This window comes from Patagioenas fasciata, chromosome 13 (assembly GCF_037038585.1).
Source record: "Patagioenas fasciata isolate bPatFas1 chromosome 13, bPatFas1.hap1, whole genome shotgun sequence".
NCBI lineage: Eukaryota > Metazoa > Chordata > Aves > Columbiformes > Columbidae > Patagioenas > Patagioenas fasciata.
Window position 1 is genome coordinate 23,416,993 of NC_092532.1, and position 18,592 is coordinate 23,435,584.

General features: G+C 46.3%; 1 protein-coding gene across 2 annotated transcripts in view; it reads right to left on the reverse strand.

Annotated features, from left to right (window-relative positions):
* MAF (MAF bZIP transcription factor) overlaps positions 1 to 18,592 on the reverse strand; it is a 192,389-nt gene that overhangs the window by 117,948 nt on the left and 55,849 nt on the right. Inside the window, exon 3 of one of the 2 annotated variants that reach the window (XM_065847924.2) lies at positions 10,707 to 14,508. The exons of the other annotated variant lie outside the window; for it this stretch is intronic. The gene's annotated coding sequence lies outside the window, so the exon portion shown is untranslated. Of the gene's footprint in view, positions 1 to 10,706; positions 14,509 to 18,592 lie in introns of those variants that run through there. 2 annotated transcript variants of the gene reach the window in all.

The following is an 18,592-nucleotide window of genomic DNA, read 5'->3' on the forward strand; positions in this document are numbered from 1 at the left end:
TGGTTGGTGCTTTTTCCTCGTCCTTTTAAAGGATGTGTCCCTTCTCTTGTGAGACCTCGACAGTAACAGAGGACCTGGCCCAAATGCAGATGGCGCAACTTCAGAGCCAAGGTACCTGGAAAGGGCACTGCAGCTGCTCAGATGCACAGAGCCACGCAACATGGGCGGTTTATTTATCATCGGGGCATCCTTTGCCAATCAGGTCCTATAAACTTTACAGTGACACAAGATTCTTACTGGCAGACAAAGCAGACAGACTGTTCTCGAGGGAACAATGTGATTTCTTCTTCTTTTTACCAGCATCGTTTAACCGGGTCTGACAAACAGGTTTCTAGGTGAATGCAGTGCAGAAGCGCTCACCTGAGCGTGCACAGGTGTCACACATCGGGTGGGTGAACGTCCCTGCCTGCAGACGCTGCTGCATCACAGCTTTTCCTCTGAAACGTCTAGAAATTACTGATCGGGGTCAGGCTTAAATGACATTTGCTCATCTGAGATTTCCTTCTGTAACTGACACGGAGAGCAAGAAAGAGAGAGAAAACCTGCATAACTGAAACGGGAGAAGGGAGAATTTTTTATTTTTAACAGAAAAGGTCAGTTCTCAGCTGGCAAGAGGAAATCCCACCAACGATATGTGGAGATAACGCCGAGCCGCTATCAGATGGCTGCATCCCTCTGGGGAAGAAGTTATCTCTCAATGGATCTGCAAGGATGTTCTAAGTGAATCAGTAAATGAACCGGTCTGGGGACGTGAACAAAATATCTATTTTCCAGTCTCTGAATATATACAAACAAAACATAAATATTCAGAGCTGACTCCAGTTAGGCCTCTCAAAAACTCTGTGAACAACAAAATAAATAACCCGGGTGTTTGCGGTTCGGAGCAGACGATCTCTGCGGGGAACAGGCAGGAGGGGCAGGAGCTGCATCCTCCCGTCCCAATCTTTGGTGATTTACTCACCCATCACCGCAGCCCGGCGCGGAGCGGTGTCCACACCACATAAAGCTCAGTGCTAACATACGACACACATAATGGACCTGCTTGGAAGTCTTCACTCCAGGATTTATGAAGAACAATCTAATTATTCAACTCAGTGCTGCTCACTACCATTATTGCTCCTATTTAAAGCCTCCATGGAACAGGCCATTTGTCTCAGGGGACAGACCTTGTCATAGTGGTTTTCATTGATAGAAATACACTCCTCACTTTTGATAGCATCCCAGCTAATCCTGGAGGGACTGGGTAAACATATCTCATACTTGATAGGCCCAAGGAATTAGGCCTTGACAGGCCAGATTTTGCAGGAGCAGAAAAATGGGGTTGCTTTACCAATAAACTCTAATTAAAGAGGAGCAAAGACCGACCCAACCCTCTGCTTTTACTGAAGAGGCAAGCACTTGCTGGCTTCCTCCCGTATGCAATTGTTTCAGCATCCCAAAGGAGGGAAGGGGCTGTCAGCTTCCCCCGCCTGCTAGAATGGAGGTTGCTCTGTTATAAATAACCCTGTGATGTGTAGCAGATGAGAGGAGTCACCTTGGCTGAGCGAGTCACTCGTGTAACCTGGCCCTGGCTGAGCCACCTCTGCTGTGCAGCAGCCAGCCCAGCATGCACCGTGGGGCCAGCCCAGCAGCACGGAAGGGGAGGCACAGCAACATTTTCCACGTACACCCACTGCATGGCATGAGCTCAGGGGATTCCCTCATCTGCACTGGAAACTTTTGTTCAACCTGCCTGAATATTTATTGGTTCTATTTGTGCGCAAAAGAATAAGTGTAAACGTCCTTTGCTTCTCTTCTACCAAGAGTTAGTAAAGGTTTGCGCTTTCCCCCATAAAATATTTAAACATGCGGGAGTAATGAACACTTATTAACATGCATTTGTGGACAGTCACCAAATTCCTCTCATTGACTGCTGGTACACAGTCCAACAGCACCTGTAACCAAACTGATGCTGAAGAATGAGAGTGCACAGCTTTAAGCCATCCAGCCTTAAAGGGAATATTTTTCAGCCCTTCACATTACAAAGCAAATGCTGTCCCGAGTGCAACCCCCTGCCTTCCCCAGGCTGAGCAGCATCGGTACATCCAGCAGGATTTAAGGTTGTGATATTCACAGGGGGCCTCAGGGAACTGGGGGTCAGGTTTTTAAAGGTATTTAGATACCAAACTCCCATTGATTTTGAGACTGGCTACATGTGCAGAAATCTTGCTATTGCTTCTGCTGTTTTATCTTTCTTCGCTCAAGGCAGTGCTAAGAATGATAGATGCGCCATAATTAGAAATATACATGGAAAGTGTAAGCCACATATCTCTACCTGTCTTTATTTCCCTTCCACCTAGGAAGTCCAGATTTCTTGCACGAGTGTGGAAACCGGAGCATTTCTTTCCCTTAGAGAAACTGGCCATTTTTCTCCATCGCCCATATCACTTTTTGAGGTTCCTGGTCTGAACATAACCACCAAGCTTTGGTCTTCTGAGCATTTCTTAACAGGACTTGAAGACTGCTCTGCTGGGGCTTTCTCCACAGGTTCATTTTTGCTTTCATGTCTCCCAGTTTTTGAAGGTCTAATGAGCAAAAGGTGCCCCCAGCCCAACGCCGACCTCAGCAGGCAGCTCGGAGGTGCTGGGACTGGCTGCACTTTATCTTTGAGGGCATAATCACAAACGCAATGACTGTCAGGACACAAACGGCAGTGACCAAACAAAGTTTAAAAACATGCGCTTTCCTTCAGACGTTATAGATGGTTGCAAAGAGCTTTGACTTGCTTTGCCCTACACGTAATGGCTTCGGCTACTTGCAGCTAGCATTAAAGTGCTAAATGTTGCTGTGCACCCGGCACAGGTACACCGTGGCCTGAAACAGAGGTAGTAAATCATGGTATAAAAGAAATATTCTGGATTCTAATTTGCTGACTAGGACATACTTGAATATTTGTACTGCATAAGATCTTCTTTCATGCTGAATATGGTAAAGGGTAAAGGAGCTTTCTCCCTCTAAAGGTTAGAAAGACCCAATTTAAACAGAGAATTGAGCTAAGGCTTGCTCAGCATCCCTGAGGGGTGCTTTACAAGGCATGGAAAGGGCCCGATTCCACTCCGCTATCAGAGTGGCACCAGCATGGGCTTCAGTCATTTTTTATTTACATTCTATTTACAGGAGGCTCATGCCTTTGTTTCTGTGCTTCTCTGGTTTTATTTACTTAGGGAAAATGTGTGACAAGATCCTGGATCAGCCACCTGTTGGACTGAGTCCATTTCCATGCGGAAGCTGATACCCAACCGTACTCCACACCTGAGGCACAGTCAGGTGGGAGCACCTTCATAGTGAAAGCTGCAGAAAAACTGTGACAGTTCTAACACAATACCCTTGTGATTGTATTTTTTAAATGACCTAAAGATAAGCACCAAATCCAACTTAACTTGCAGTCGACAAGAAGAACAAGCTACCCCAACAGGGTGATTCAGCCCACCCAAAAATGGAGGGATCCTGGATGACTGGCATGGAGGAGCTGGCTAATTTCTGGACAGCTGAAGTTGAGGGCAGAGTTCTCAAGAATGGTGTCCAAGTTAGGCCAGAAGCCACTCTGATTCTACATGTGCATGAATTACTGAGCATTCCTGCAGCTGCTGAAACAACACAACTTGAGTCTAAACACTGCAAGTAGAAATCGGTTATTTCTTGTTCAACACACTGCATGGAAACAAGATGGGTGCAAGACAAAAACCCATGTGGCTCTGTCATAGGTCATGCTGTAGCAGAACCAGCAAGAAAAGTCTCATTCTTGGCTTCAGCATGGATGCTTGCTGCTGAAGGCAGTAAAAGTCCACCTACAGTTATTTTACTAGCTTGTGAGTAACAGCGCTCCCCAATTGTGTAACAAATTACTTTCCTATAGGTATTTACTCTTCAGGGTAAGAAGAGCAACTCTAAGAAGTAGCCTGGAGATGTCATCTATATGAATGTCCTTGCAGGATTGGGATTGTGGGACTTACAGGGTGGCTTTGCTCTGTATCCTCACCTTCCTTACAGGTTAAACCCCCAAACAAGCAAACTGGCCAGGCCCTGATCCAGTGTGCCACAGGGAGCAAGGTGGCATGTCGAACAACAAAGGGAATTCCGGATCACAAGCACCCAAGAGTCAAATGTTCAATGCTCAGGACTTATTATGCTTTTTTTCACTGTGAAATAGCCAAGCTGGAACCAGCAAAGACACGAGCCCATGGAGCTAAATCTCAGCTGCTGCTGGGAGATGCCATGAGCAGCACCGGCTCCTGCAAACAACGTGCATCAGAAATCTAGGGGTTTACTTTCTCATGTGGAGGGCACTGCAGATCCCTAACAGCCACGACTGCCCATTTTAACCATATCTTGTCATGTTTTTCCCCATGCTGGAGCAGGGGGTCGTCGTTTTGACCCGGCCACCTCTGCAGCAGCACAGCCTGCTGAGCTGTCACACCGCTGTGCACCACGGAGGGAACCGCTACTGCACCCCAGCCCAGGCAGAGGGAGGAAGGAAAGCATCTTCAACTATCTCTCGGCAAGCCGGACAAGCTCACAGCAGTCCTACCTATGAAAAACAGCCTTGGAGAGCATTATATAGCAAGGCTTAAGCGTTAAAAGGTTGATTTGGTATAAAAATCATTAGTTTGGCAGTAGGTTACTTCCCTCACTGTGTTCCAAGGAACAGATACCCCTTCCTCCCTGCCTTCCCAACATCCGTGCACGTACACGCACATGTGCAGGGCACCGATGCCCCCACAGCCATGGTGGGCAGGCTGCCCTCTCACCTCAACTGGGGGGGGTGTCTAGTGGGGCTTACAACAGAGGAGGAAACACAGCCCAGTGCACAGGGTGTATTCCAGTGGAAGAAACCCTGCAGTATAGCGTATTTCAATACTGCCATTCCCCAAAATCAGCTACATTGCATCCTACAGCCTGCCTAAATCTTTTGGCACATTTCTGAATATTGCTGCTCTAACGAGGTAAGGAGCAAGCAACATCGAAATAAATTACAGCAAGGAGTTCCAGTTTACTTTAAAGGCGCTGACTCTCTCATGAGGAGGTCAAGGCAAAGTTATTTGGTCACGGTGTTTCTTTTGCTTCCTGTTTTAAGTTACCGAGTTCTTGTACTGTCAAAAAGTTGCTGACTGCGACCCCTCAGGTGTCTGTGCTACAGTGGAAAATGAGCTGCTCTTTATTCCTCTCCCTCCTTTTTTCTCTCTCTCTCCCTTCTTCCCTCTGTGAGCTCCTTTGGGGTTGTCAGAGGACGGGTATACAGCAAACAGCCGGTAGAGTATCCTTAAGAGAAACGGCCCATATAGATTTTACAGATTTTCAAATAAACTGGGTAAGTAAATGGCCCTTTTAAGGCTCTCCTAAATACAACAAGCACACAAGCACCCCAGACCCCATGCAGCATAGAGCCAGTGATGGCACAGACCTGGAAAGCAGAGATGGATGTCGGAGCCCGCAGACCTCAGACCCAGGCTAGGATTTCTCACTGTCCAAGTTCCGATGGCGTGAAGATCTAACAAATTAGTTTGACTTATCGAGACTATGGCCATGGCTACAACCCGGATGAAATCTGGGTTCACACTTTTACAAGTTAAAAAACATGGATTACTTCCTTTCCATGAGTTGTAAGTATTTAAAGGGCTGTGTAAGACCCCAAGGCCTCATGGAAAAGTCAGCGTAGAATAACTCCCCTGAATAAGTTAAAGCCTCTCCTGAGCTCACTACTGAAGTATTTGAGGCACTAAACAAAACAAAGCAGTAAGAGGAAAAAAAGGGTTCTGCAGACATCCTACAGCATCTCTTTATCTTCACAGCCTGAAAAGGGTGGAGCACAATTAGCTCAGCTGTGAGAAATTTAGGCAGGCAAGGAGCTACGAGTGTTAAACTCAGCTCCAGCCCAGGATCCTGTTGTCCCTGATGGTGCCTTAGAAAGCAGCAGTTAAACTGGGGAGCTCATTGCTGCAGGGGGCTGCGGTGGCCAGAGGACAGAGAGGGATCCAACGGGACTAGAGGACCTGCACAAGACACATCTCAGTGGCCACTAGATTCAAAACCCCAGGTGCAACATCTAGAACAAGGAACACATAGCAAAGGGAAGTGTCACATCAGCAATACCCCATTCTTCAAGCTTCCTCCTATACCGAACATCAGAGAGAAAATATACAGAGCTATACAGATTTTGCACAAACCCAGATCTTGGCTCCATGCAATTGTGTCTCTCGAAGGAGTGACGCTGCTGCACAGCTCCCTCGCCCTCTGCCAGCATGGGGCAAAGCTTTCAGGCTTGGTGTAGGCACACGGCAAGCCCTGGGATGCATCCTTGCCCAGATCAGGTTTTCTGAGAAATGGAAGCAGAAGACAATATTGCCCGGCAGCTGCATGTGAGAGTATTTCAATATCCGCTCATCCAAGCTTTAATCTCTAAATTGCAAAAACATTAACATTATTGATTGATCAGATTGATCAGACATCAAACCAACAGGAAATTTAATTAAATTAAGATGTGTCACTGAGCAGTCCTCACTGCATCATGTATAAATCTTTGGTAATAAGTTGACAAAGACAGCAGCAATTGATACTGTGTTCCCCATTTAATATATCCCCCCCATTTCATTTTCCTGCACTGATAATGAGTGTGCCTGCAGACTAACGGGGGGACGGACTTGTCTGCAGAACATGCACCTGATGCGCGCCAGCACCAAAGTCCCCCTGTCCACCGGACGTGGATTATTTACAGCCAAATCAGCTCGAACCAGATGGTTTCTGGGGCAACACCTTCATCCACGGCACCGTGACCGGGCTGATCCCCGCTCAGCAACAGCTGAGCACTGTTTTCCTATTTTGGACCGTCTACTCCTAAGAGCAGATTTGTCCCCAGAGGCAATGGGGTCCCAGAGAACGGCTGAGGGATCTCTTGTACTAAATGAATTTATTCCCAGAGGGATCAGGCCCAGCCCAGATCCCAGCCCAAGCGCAGCCATCACGAACCGAGGCAGCAGCTGATGCTAAAACTACTGCACCGAGCAGCGCTGGAGCCAGCGCCGAAGCCAGCGCCCAAGCACTGACACACATGGATAATAGCGAGGTGCTAAGGCGGATGATTAAGAAACAACTCTGTACAGCAACTTCTTCAGAGTGCTATAAATCATTGCAGTTGACTGAATAATACAAAAAGGGATTAAGAAATATTTTCTCCAATTCACTTCTGAACAGCAGTGGGGTTGGTTTGCTGTCACTTATGGCAGCAAGATATTTACTGTAATTTATTATTACTGTTGCTGCGATTCAGGCAGCCGCTGGCTATTTATGAAAAAGTTTGAGAATCCGGGAAGTTCATGTGGGTTTTTTGTTTTACACACTGGGGTCTCGTTTGTTATTTGTTATTCCCATTCCCAAGTGCCCATGTCCTGCAGGGGGGCCGCACGTGACCGAGCTCACGCCGTGGGGACGGGAGAGGCGAAGGGAAGGAGTCAGCAGCCGGCGCTGGGCTGAGTAGGGTGTGGGGAGGGAAGGAAGGGAAATCCAAATCAGTATTTATAGACATCAAAATCCAGTGCTAAGCATTTTACAGAGAGAAGAAAAACAAAGAATAGGTTACCGGGATGAATGTTATTCGCAGTAAACAAATTCCACACTCGCCAAGGAGCGTGCGAGCTCCTGTGGGCTCTCTGCCTGCAGAGCACTGGGCTACGCATGAGCGGTGCTACCTTCGGAAACCCCCTGCACTATTTTTTGGGTTGCTTTCTTTAATCTTACTAAATCCAAACTCCAGTTCCATTTCTTGAGAGCTGTCCTCAAAACAAATGCCGCAGTAATACCAATTGGCTTGTGACTGGATGTGAAAATAGAGCTGTCTCGGCACAGAGTCCCACAGACAGAGCACAGATTTTCTCTGTCTCCACCTCCCACTTGCAGCACAAGTGCAGTTCTCATGCTTTTGTCACCAGTGCCAACCTGGGGAAACTGCAATGCACAAGCAAGGAGAGGAGCAATGAATTCACTCGACAGTGTGCACTGCCGACAATAAATCTCTCAAGAATTTGTTCCATAAAGGTTTACTTCTCCATGCTAGGGGTGACTGTTCCTGGGGTATCCAGCAGCGCATGGTGCGGGTTTCAGGTCAGCTCTCTCTCCAATGTGTATCTGCTTTGTAAAGGAAAATCCACGCTGCACAGAACAGACAAAGTGAACTCAGCTGCATGGGGAAATGGATCCAAAACTGCATTCAGAGGCAGCAATTTATATATAAATTATAAAGTGTGTTAGTTCCAGACACCCATTTAGATGGAGTTGGTCAGACCCGGCTCTGGAACATGTATCGCCTGCAGAAACCACCCAGAAAACCTAAGAGGCTGCTTTAAACCCCAATGTGTGAAAGGCCCCAAATTAGTGGATTAGTAAGGCTGAAAAGGACCATCATAATCATCTGGTTTTGTTTCCTATGTAACACAGCTTCACCCACTCATTTCAGCATCAAAGCCACAACTTCTGCTGAAGCTATTGCACATCTTTAGAAAGACACTCACTCTTGATTTAGAGACTGAAATGAACGCTAAATCCACCACATTCCTAAGGCAGCTCTTCCAGCCCTTAACTACTCTTGCTGTTAAAAGGCACAATTCCAGGCCAACCCTATCCAGCTTCAGCTTCCTACAGTCAGATCCTGCTACGTCTCTCCTCACTGTATTAAGGCACAGAATACAGTCAATTTAAGTTGTGGTAAGTATGTTATGAATCACCACAAGCTTTCTCTTCTTAGACAGTCTTGGAAATATGTCAGCTGAAAAGATCTATGAACGGACAAATACATTGTAAAGATCATTTGCAGGAGAAAGCCTGAGTAACCCCCCCCTGTTCTGATGAAGAACTTCTGAGCATTTTTGTGTGCGAGCCTGTGTTTTATTTTGCTTTTAATCTGGTGACTCTGAGATTATATGAACAAAGAGGTATAGGTAAATATACGTCGCACTTTGAGCTTTCCCTCAGCACATCCGTCGAGGCGTGATTCTGTGCATGAAAGCAGCGGTGTCTGTCACATCCAGCAGACACCGAACAATGTCCCTTTAGAAAGGGCAGAGGGTGAGAGGAGCTTTATGACACTATTGATTTATTCTGTGCCTGCAGTTAAAAACTATACCCAGACAGACAATAAAAATAACTGCTCTAACCATATAACAGCTTCCTGCTACTAAAATGGATTTTACACTTAAAGTCATGGAGGGCTTTTCTTTCGTTCGTTTTTAAGCCTCAATTACAATTTTTTTTTTCTGAATAAATGGAAATGAGAAATTGTCAGAACTCATTTAGTCCAGGCGTTGTCCTTTTTGTTCTGCTATCCTCGGTGTTTTAAAATGCCGGCGTTATTTTCCTGTTGCAAAGTTGTGTTGTAAGTGCACCAGGAGGCACAATAAGCTGGTATTAATCAGACCAGATAGTGTGATGCACAATTCCTATACAAGGAAATATGCAGTGGAAGGGGCAAGCTGGAACAGACTGACCACAAAAAATGGAAGCGATTATGGTCTTTGTGGTCAACTGGGCGACGTGGGATTGGGGTCCTGGCCTCACATTTGAATGTCAAAATGATATCTAGAGCAACAGCGTTATCTTCTACCTCCATTTTCACTCAAAGGGCCCCATGGCTTTGCACATTGAGATTTATGCAAGACACAAGTTTTTTGCTACCTTGAAACTGGTGTTTCAAGTGAGCTGCTGGCAAGATCCTGCAGTAACCACCAAGTTTCCATGAGGATAGGGAAGGAGTCTTAAAAACTGAAGCCCTGTCTGACTGGGTGGACATAAATGGACCAATGAAATGTTTTAAGACCATATAACCCTTCCTTGAAGTCTTTACCAAAAATCCCTAAAACTTATGAAAACAAACAAACAAACAAACAACAAAAACAACCCAAACAAAGAAAAAACCCCACCAAACAAGAAAGTACTGCCACAAGCCCATGGGTTAGCAGCGATGCTGCTGGAGAGGCTCAGTCCTGGCCTGACGTTGGCACCAATTTCTGGCCAGAAATGCAGTGATTCAGACCAGGGAAATGGCTACTCTGAAAAAGGCTTTTTTCCAGATATTTTGGCAGCTGGATCAGGTCTGTGGCTCCAGTTCACACAGCAGCACCCATAGGCACAAAATATGGATAGCGAGGTGATCTAAACGAGAGCACAAAGAAGGAAAAGGAACGCTCTATATAGGAGTTAGCGTGAGATGGGATGTGGCAGTCAGGGGGAGTGAGGAGAGATGAGCATCAGAGGCTGCTTCTCTCCGGAATGGAGATGCTGCCTGTCCGCTGGGGTCGGGTAGCATGGGGAGGATACGCTCTGCTGGGGAAAAAAGGGGGTCACAACAAGGGAAAGGATCCGGAGGAGCAATCTGCTATTCAAGCGCCATTCCCTTTCCATAGGTTTTATGATTTGGGAGGCATTGAATGACACATAATGTGAGACATTATAAACGCGGCCTCCTGTCCCTGGAGCTGCTGTCGGAAATCAGATTATTCCACCAGCGGGGTTTTTATTAAAGTGAGCGCACATTGCAATAAATGAACCAAACCTATGAATCATTGGTGGGGAAGCCAAGATTAGGCTCTTCGCATCCGGCTGGGGGATTTTTCTCACTCACGCTCTGTGACAAAGTTCGGATACATTAATTGTCTGGGTTTAAAATGAAATTATCGGATGAGTCAGCAATATATGCTTTTATTTTCGTTTGTAAAACATACAAATATGAACATTTACACAGAAAATGACCCTATGGAAATCATACGCTTTCCAGTCCAGGGAGAGAACACGGAAGACTTTTTCCAAGTTTGCTTCCAGACGTCCTTCTGGCGGTCCTGGCGCTGGAGGCCGTAACCTCACGTCTTGCGCCGGGTGGCACTGGTGAAGTGCTCAGGTGGACGTGACCTTGGAGACGGGCAACTTTTTTGGTTTCTCTGATTTTCATGTAATGGTCAGCAGACAATATCAAAGATAGAAGGTAAAGTATTCCCTTAAATTACAGGGTTGATTGTTAAATCTTCATCGTATCTTCAACTCACCTGGACAAACCAGGATCTGGCCCTTATATACACCTTCTCTCTCACACAGGATTAGCAACGCCATTTCAAGAGCACAATTTCCCACTGAACCATTCCTCTCTGGTACTTCTGCCTTGCTTTCATTTTTATTATTTTTTGTGAGCCTGGTGCTTTTCCATCTATTCACACATCAGCCTCTTCTGAGGGCCCCAAATGTCTGACCAGTTTTAAACCAAGAGGATGATAGAGTTCAGCTGCAGCCCAGTGAGCCGCTCCCCAGTGTGGCACCATGGGACCCCCGTGCAAGGACATCCCAGATGGCTCTCTGGCCAGCTGATGGATGGATGGATGGATGGACGGACGGATGGATGGACGGACGGATGGCTGGCTGCTCTCCAGCTCCCTCCATGCCTGCACAGCTCAAGAGCAGTTCAGACAAGACCCAATTTAAATTGGGGGCTCATGACCCATCACAGTAAGTTGCAGCAGAGCCTCATCAGCCTGCAGTGAAATCCAGACTGTTCTGGACGGGAAGCTTAATTGGGAGAAGAATTTCTCCCTGAAAGTCCTAACAGCTCTGCAATGTTGGAAAAAATCCTTATGGGGGAGTGATCCCTTCTGGTGCTTTTCAAAGCCTGCTCTTGAGAGTAGCAGATATGTTTATATTGGAGGTGGGTTGCTAAGCACAGTAACTACTGCAGAGGAGCTAGGCACAACAAACCCGCTCCCCAGGTCTGACTCTGTGCTTGAGTACAGCGAAATGGGTGGAGATGGCGGCATAACTCAATAACTGGGGTAGAAAATAAATCCTGAGCTGGAAATCAGTTGGGGTAGCTATGGCACCTGAGGGTTTGTGCTCTGAAGATGCTCAGCAGGAGCTGGTCTTTCCTAGAAGTAATGAAAACGCCAGTATGTTTCATCAGGAAAGGAAACCATTCTCAAACCTTTCCTCGTGGGTACTGACACAGGTCAGAACACTGGGTATGTCCTAGGTGACAAAGTAGATAATGGGTCATGAAACAACCCGACTCAAAGGGGAAAAGGTCATTTCTCACCTGGTGTGCTCCTGCATTACAGATTTACTCTTCTTACAGAATGTGAGTGCTCAAAAACTTGTGTCAGCATCTAATCCTTGAATCTGCATGGTGCTGGGATTTGATGCTATATCCAGGAGGTTGTTTCAATACAGATTCCTGGAGGATGCAGCAAATCTCTTCTGCCTCATCCATTCCCCATCCCAGTACTGGGGAAAGAGCAGCACAGGGATGTGCCGCGTCTTCCTGCCTTCCCAGCTGAAAGTGTAAAAGAAACAGGCTGAACAGTCCAAATAGGAGGTAAAACTGAAAGATCTGAGTGGATGTTGCTGTTTGCAACTTAGCAAGCTGGTCTTTGAGAAATACTCTTTTCACCACCTGGATGCCGATTGCCAAGCGATGCTATCAGTTGATTAAAACACAGCCTGCCAGCTTCCTGTTTGATAAAACTAAATACAACCTGATTGGCAATTCTCAAATCCATTACAGAATGACTGGCCCATCGCTTAGATCAGCGTACACCGTTTTGCCATGAATCATCAACATACTTTGCTAATATATCTGCAGCAGCTGAACCCTGACAAAAACCCTGACGGTTTGTCAAAACAGTTCCTGAGTGCTGGATTCTGGGGGGTGGGAAATGGCAGGAGCTTGGGACCGGGAGGGTTTCCTGTTGTTCCCTGCTCAGCTGGGTGAAGGTCATTTCCTCTCCTGTGTCACGCAGAAGCAGCTGAACCCTCAGCCCTTGGAGATGCGTCAGTGAGCTCCTAGAAACAACAGCCAGCCCCCTCCTGCATGGCCACACGGACCAGGCAAGATCAGCCCCCAGAGAGCGGTGCTGCTCACCACACTTGCCCCTTTGCAAGTAAATAAGACATTCCCAGGCTGCAGAGGAAAGAAGTGCCATGACCTATTACAAATAGGTCTTGCACCTGATTTCTTCTGCATGCTGTGACACAAAAACCGGGGTTGCAGAGCCAGGCCTGTGTTCCTGCAGCCGAAGGCAGCGGCATGCTGCCAACCCATTACGGATAACCCACTGGTGTGTTGGGGTGTTTAAAAAAGCCCTCTTTTTGTTGGCTCTTTGGAGGGCTTTTATCTGCTGAGTTGGAGGTGGGTGCCCATTGGTGCTTACAAGGTATTCTTGACCATCCCAATGTGACAGAAGAATTGCTGTGGGACGCTTTCTGGCTAAATAACACCACTAGTAACCCAGAAAAACAAGTCAACCCCAGCAGAAACATGAAACTCTTCATGCCTTAACATCAGTCTTAAGGAGGGAAAAAAACTGATGCAAAATCTTCTAGAGAAAGCGAGGAAATGCCATGAAATCTGGAGGCCATTTATTACTGATCACCTCAGCAGCAGATTATAATCAAACGGTGAAGTCAGAAGGACCCTGATCATAGGAATTCTCAGATAAAGCTTTGATAGCCAGTGTCACCACGGAATCACACACATTCCACCATTTCCCATCTGTGTCCTTTTACCTACTCTCTCCTACATTCACCTCCTTTGCTTCCCCTCCCCGTTCTCTTTTGTCACAATTAAACTTAGGGTCTACTTGAGAAATGTACAGATAATACAACACTTCCATGTAAAATGTCAATACTCATTCTCATCTGACATAAAGTCAGCGTAACTCCATCTCTACTCTCAATACATCTTATTTACAAGAGAATGCATAAGCAGGAGACAAATATCAATTGTTTGCAGTTTCAAAAACACAAACTATAACATAAGGGTTAGTTTGTGCTCTCCTTTAAACTGCTGAGAGTCTGGGAAGTCTCTCCAGAAGGGAGACTGATTTGGAATAGGTGTCATAGAGCAGAGATTCACAGGCACGGCTTCTTCATGTAAACTAACACAAAGTGAGAGGACAAAGAGGCTCCCAAAATTCTGCCCTTGTGGTTCGAATTTGAATACAAGTTTATAAAGCTGGCAAAGCAACTGAAATTAAGCCTCACGTAATTAAGTTCCAGTCAATTGAGCAGAAAGTAGTCCTGGGAAAGTCAGCAGGCTAAAAAGTTACGGCAAAGCAGATATATTGAGTTTTTGTGCCATTCCTATCACACCGAAAGTCCACAAAGAGGAAATTTAGGGTAAGTCAAGAGTTTTCAGTCTCTGCTGTGCAGACCCCAGAGGTCCACAGACGAAACCAAACAGGCGGCTGCTGGTGGCGTGTTCCCACCTGAAGATCACGTCGAGCTTTCCGGACAGGACCACGATGCTGCCCCAAAGGCTCCATCCTCAAGAACTCTGCCTTCATCTTCTCAAGTGTCTGTGGCATTGCTCTCTGTTCCTCACGCCCACCAGCAGTCCTGGCTTACCTCCTGCTGCTGAAGAAACTTTTGGCCTCCTCAAGGTGTAGATTTATAAGCAGTGTGATCTCCTCTGCATCCAGGTGTCACCAGTCCAGGTCTTCTGGAAGACTAAGGTTGGAAATTGGAAAAGGGATCACAAAAAGCGATAAAAGCAGAAGAAAAAAAGGACAGCAGCAAGGAGGAACAGCTACAGCGGACGAGGCAGTTAATAAACAGAAAGGATAATGAACCAGAAGAAGTCTTGGTGGAAGAAAGAGGAGCAGCGGTCACAAGAGCTGCCAACAAAAAGGGTGTTTGGTAAAGCATTTGGCTCCCTGTATGGCACAAGCTCCACTCCGGACCGGCATCAGAGCTCTGGGCAGTTTGACAGTTGCCTTCTCGCAAAGCAGGGTTGCACACACCCCGAAGGACTCTGTGGTGGTGGGGCTGACCCCTTGGATCAGAGCTGAACGTCCCACCAAGCCCTGGCTTGCTTTTGGAGAGAGGTCCCTGCTGGGTCTCTTCTGGAAGGAATCCGTGTGCACTGAAGCCGCTCTGCAGCTGGGCTAGTGCCCAACAAACGGGGACCACCAGACCATTGCCAAACCACCCCAGGCTCCAAACGGGGACACTGACACGGACAGAGCTGAAGCATAACCCAAGAGAATAAAGCTACTGCCATTTACCTTTAATTCACTATCATTGGGGAAAAACTGTAGGGGATTTATGACATAAAAACCACTGAAAACCACCAGAAGTTTTTTGTAACACTCTGCTGTTTTACTAGGTCATATTGTACCTTCAACATTTCCACAAAGTTCAGCTAACATCAGTCAGGTCTCTACTTAACGACCAGTGAAATACACAGTTTGCCCAACGATGACTAAATTACTCGGGAGGAACTACAATTGATAAGACAATGATTTATGGGCCTATTGTTTTCTAGGTTCTTGTAAATAATCCTAATTGGTGTTAATAATTCACCCTCTGCTTTGTATTATCACCAAGCAAAGTACACTTCCTAAAGTAGCTATTTAGGGGCGTAATCCTTCTGAAAGGCAAGACTGCTATTGACTTCAACAGGATCTGGATTAAGGCGCTCAGTCAGAGGAAAGCGACTCCGGAATATGAGCAAAACACATCACTCTGGCTGTCCATGTCTGCACTGAAATGTTGCTTTTCAATATGCTCATGGCAAATTCAGTGAGCAATAGTAACCCCTTCCTTGTGGGCTTCTTGCAGTGACTCTTCAGTCTTTCTCCTGGCTCAAAACTGCACCACCCAGGATCTAAATTTCCTGATGCTATTACTGCCAGTTTGCAGCTCCCGCCCGTGTCCCCTTGCAAAGGGCTGGCAGTGTCACATCTGAGAACGGTGGCTTTGGAACAGCAGGCACCTGCACCAGGACGCGGTGGCTTTCTGTATCCCATTTTATTGTTATCCCCAAAAAAGCATCTTGGTCTTTTGGCGCTTCACTATTTGTCACATCGTACCCTTGTCGGGAGGGAACTGTGGAACTCGAGACCTCCTTGCTTGCTGGTTTTGGGTGTAAGGTTCGGTGGGTTCAGTTTTAGCATACAGATGAGCTTGCTTGACCTTAACAGGTCTGCACTTTAAATAATGCTTAAATAGCATTCTAGAGGGTACAGTCACATGCTACTTGCTTTCGGAAACTACAAGGAAACCAGACAGCTTTTCAATTCATGTATCAAAGAGAAAGAGATTTACACATAAAAAGGGTGAATTATTTTGATTTGTAGTTTTCAAGCCACTACACATTCTCCAGCATAAACGCTCACTTGTCTCTGGTTTCTGATAGTTCATATCAGGTTCGGTGGCCTAGATTCTCAAAAGTGGTAATTTTGGAGGCCAACATTTCTCAGTGCCAGCCCAAGGTGCCTTGAAGAGACCAAATATCGCTAAGGTACCACATAGCTTTGGAAAATTGGGCCATTTTAGCATCTCTCAAACTCGACACCCTAAAGTGACAGCACGTAAAACCATCAGGGTTGGGTTTGCCAGAGGAATAAAGCTCTTTTCCCCACCGCAGCGTCCCTTCTGCTGTGCTGTTCACACCGGTCCTCACAGCACCGTCCCCCCACCACCATTAAAGGTCACTGCAGAATCAACATTACCAGTCCCTTTTGACATTCTCAACCACCAAACATCCTACATAACCTATAAAAAGAGCTAATTTCCTTAGCTATTTCATCTTTTAAATAGCTATCAGAGAAAAGTCTCCTACGGCCTGCGTCTGGGTAGCTAAAATCCAGCTATATGGTATTTGAGGGAGAGGAGGGGAGAAACCCTATCCCATTATCTGCATTATCCCGTTACCCTTGGATGTCTTCCATGTACTTGGAGGAGCAATGCCCCATTCTTGAGGCTTCACATTGCAGCCACTGCCTTTTTGGCAGAGGAAGGGTGGATGTGGCTCCCTTCAAAGTCAATCAATGTCACTTCTTTAATCAATCTAGAAGGTCACCACTGTACTTCCATCAAAAGGAGCTGGGTCTGATTCTCGCTGAGTCCTAAATGTTTATGGGGGACTCAGGTTGCAGTGGGTGTTGAAAAAAGTCTTTTCTGGTCCTGACCTCAGCACATCTTCTATTTCTAGGTCCTTTATAAGAGTTTAAGATCAACTAAGAATCGTATCCAGGTCTCTGAGATACAGTGATGCAGGAGTATGTCTAATGAAACACCAGATTACAGAAATACAGGTTTGTGTTTCATTATGGCTTTGAACATGGTTAGTTTTGCTAAAAGGCTCAAAGTTGAGGGAGCTTCTGTGTGAAAGCAGGTTGCACTCTGAGCAAGCTTACCGTGGTTCTGAGTTTCCCATCATAACCATGTACAAAACTTCATTGTTCAGCTAGGATGTCTGTTAGCGGCCACAGAACAGAAATTCATTGCATTTCAAGGAACTGTGATGAGGAGGGAGGATCAGAGCAAGGCATGTGTGAAAACCATTCAAACTTGAAGTCAGGACCCCCTGTATCAAGAAAGCTATCACTACAAAATGCTGAATGTTTTAAGCCAGAAAATTCCCCCCCACCCCACCCCCCCACCCCGGGTTAGAGTCATTTCATTAGCACTTTGGCACAACTGGAGCAGGATCCAAAGCCCACTGAAGTCAAGGGTAGAGTTTCCATCGATTTCTGAGGAGCCTGGATCGGCTCCTGGATCGCATTGTCACACTGCAGCAGAGCCCGGGCGGCTGCAGCCACCCACCTGCTCCCCCACTCTCTGCTCCCGCCCTGCGCATTCGCTGTTGGTGCGATCTGGGTTATTCCAGCACTCGCTGGGTGCAATGCTACATAAATACTGTTTTATCAAAATCAGCAACGCTGAATACTGCTCCTCGTTAGTAAATTAGGCCAACTAATGAATACTTTTTCTTAAGAGGATTTGTCTGCTTAAATCAAAGTGTCAAAAATCCTTATTCTGTCAATCAGGCTGGTGCCCCCTGCACCAGCTGTAGATGAGGGCTGGCTAAAGACACACAGGAAAAGCGAACGAGGACCTCACAATATCTTTCAACGAGGTACTTAGGCTTCTTTTACACCTGAGAACAATTCACCATAATGTGGTCAGGCAAGGGATCAGCAGTTTCTGTGTACACAAGACAGAAAGAAGGGAAGAAAGAAACAAAAAAGGAAGGCAGGCGAGAAGGGAGGAAGGAAGGAAGATGGGGAGGAAGACCCCGTGTTTCATTCGCCAATACTTCATGCTGACAAGTCACAAAAACATGAAAACCTTCTTTAAGTTCTTGCCTCCTCTTGACAAAATCATCCAGCTACAAATTAAAATCATCTCCCGACACTGCCTGGATCATTTTCTCGGGCAGTTCTGTAACATAAATTGTTGTGTGTACTCAGATATTATTATAAACATAAGATATGGAGATTTTCTTTCTCTCTGCAAAGCAAACCAGAAATCTATATCCAAGAGGAATTTCTGGGAAGAACAAATAACTCTCTGGAGCTGGTACCAAAGTAAGCGCCCTAAACAAACCTACAGAAGGAGCATAATGAGGCAATGATTTATTGCATGCTATACAACTCTCACTGCTGCGCAGCGCGTTGTAAGAACCAGCGAAGGGAGAGGCAGTAACCATACAGCCTCCTCCTCCTCATGTGTCTCTGGACATTACCTGCTCTGGGTACACTGTGTGACACTGGAACGGGGCTGCAGCCCCTGAGCTGCACCACTG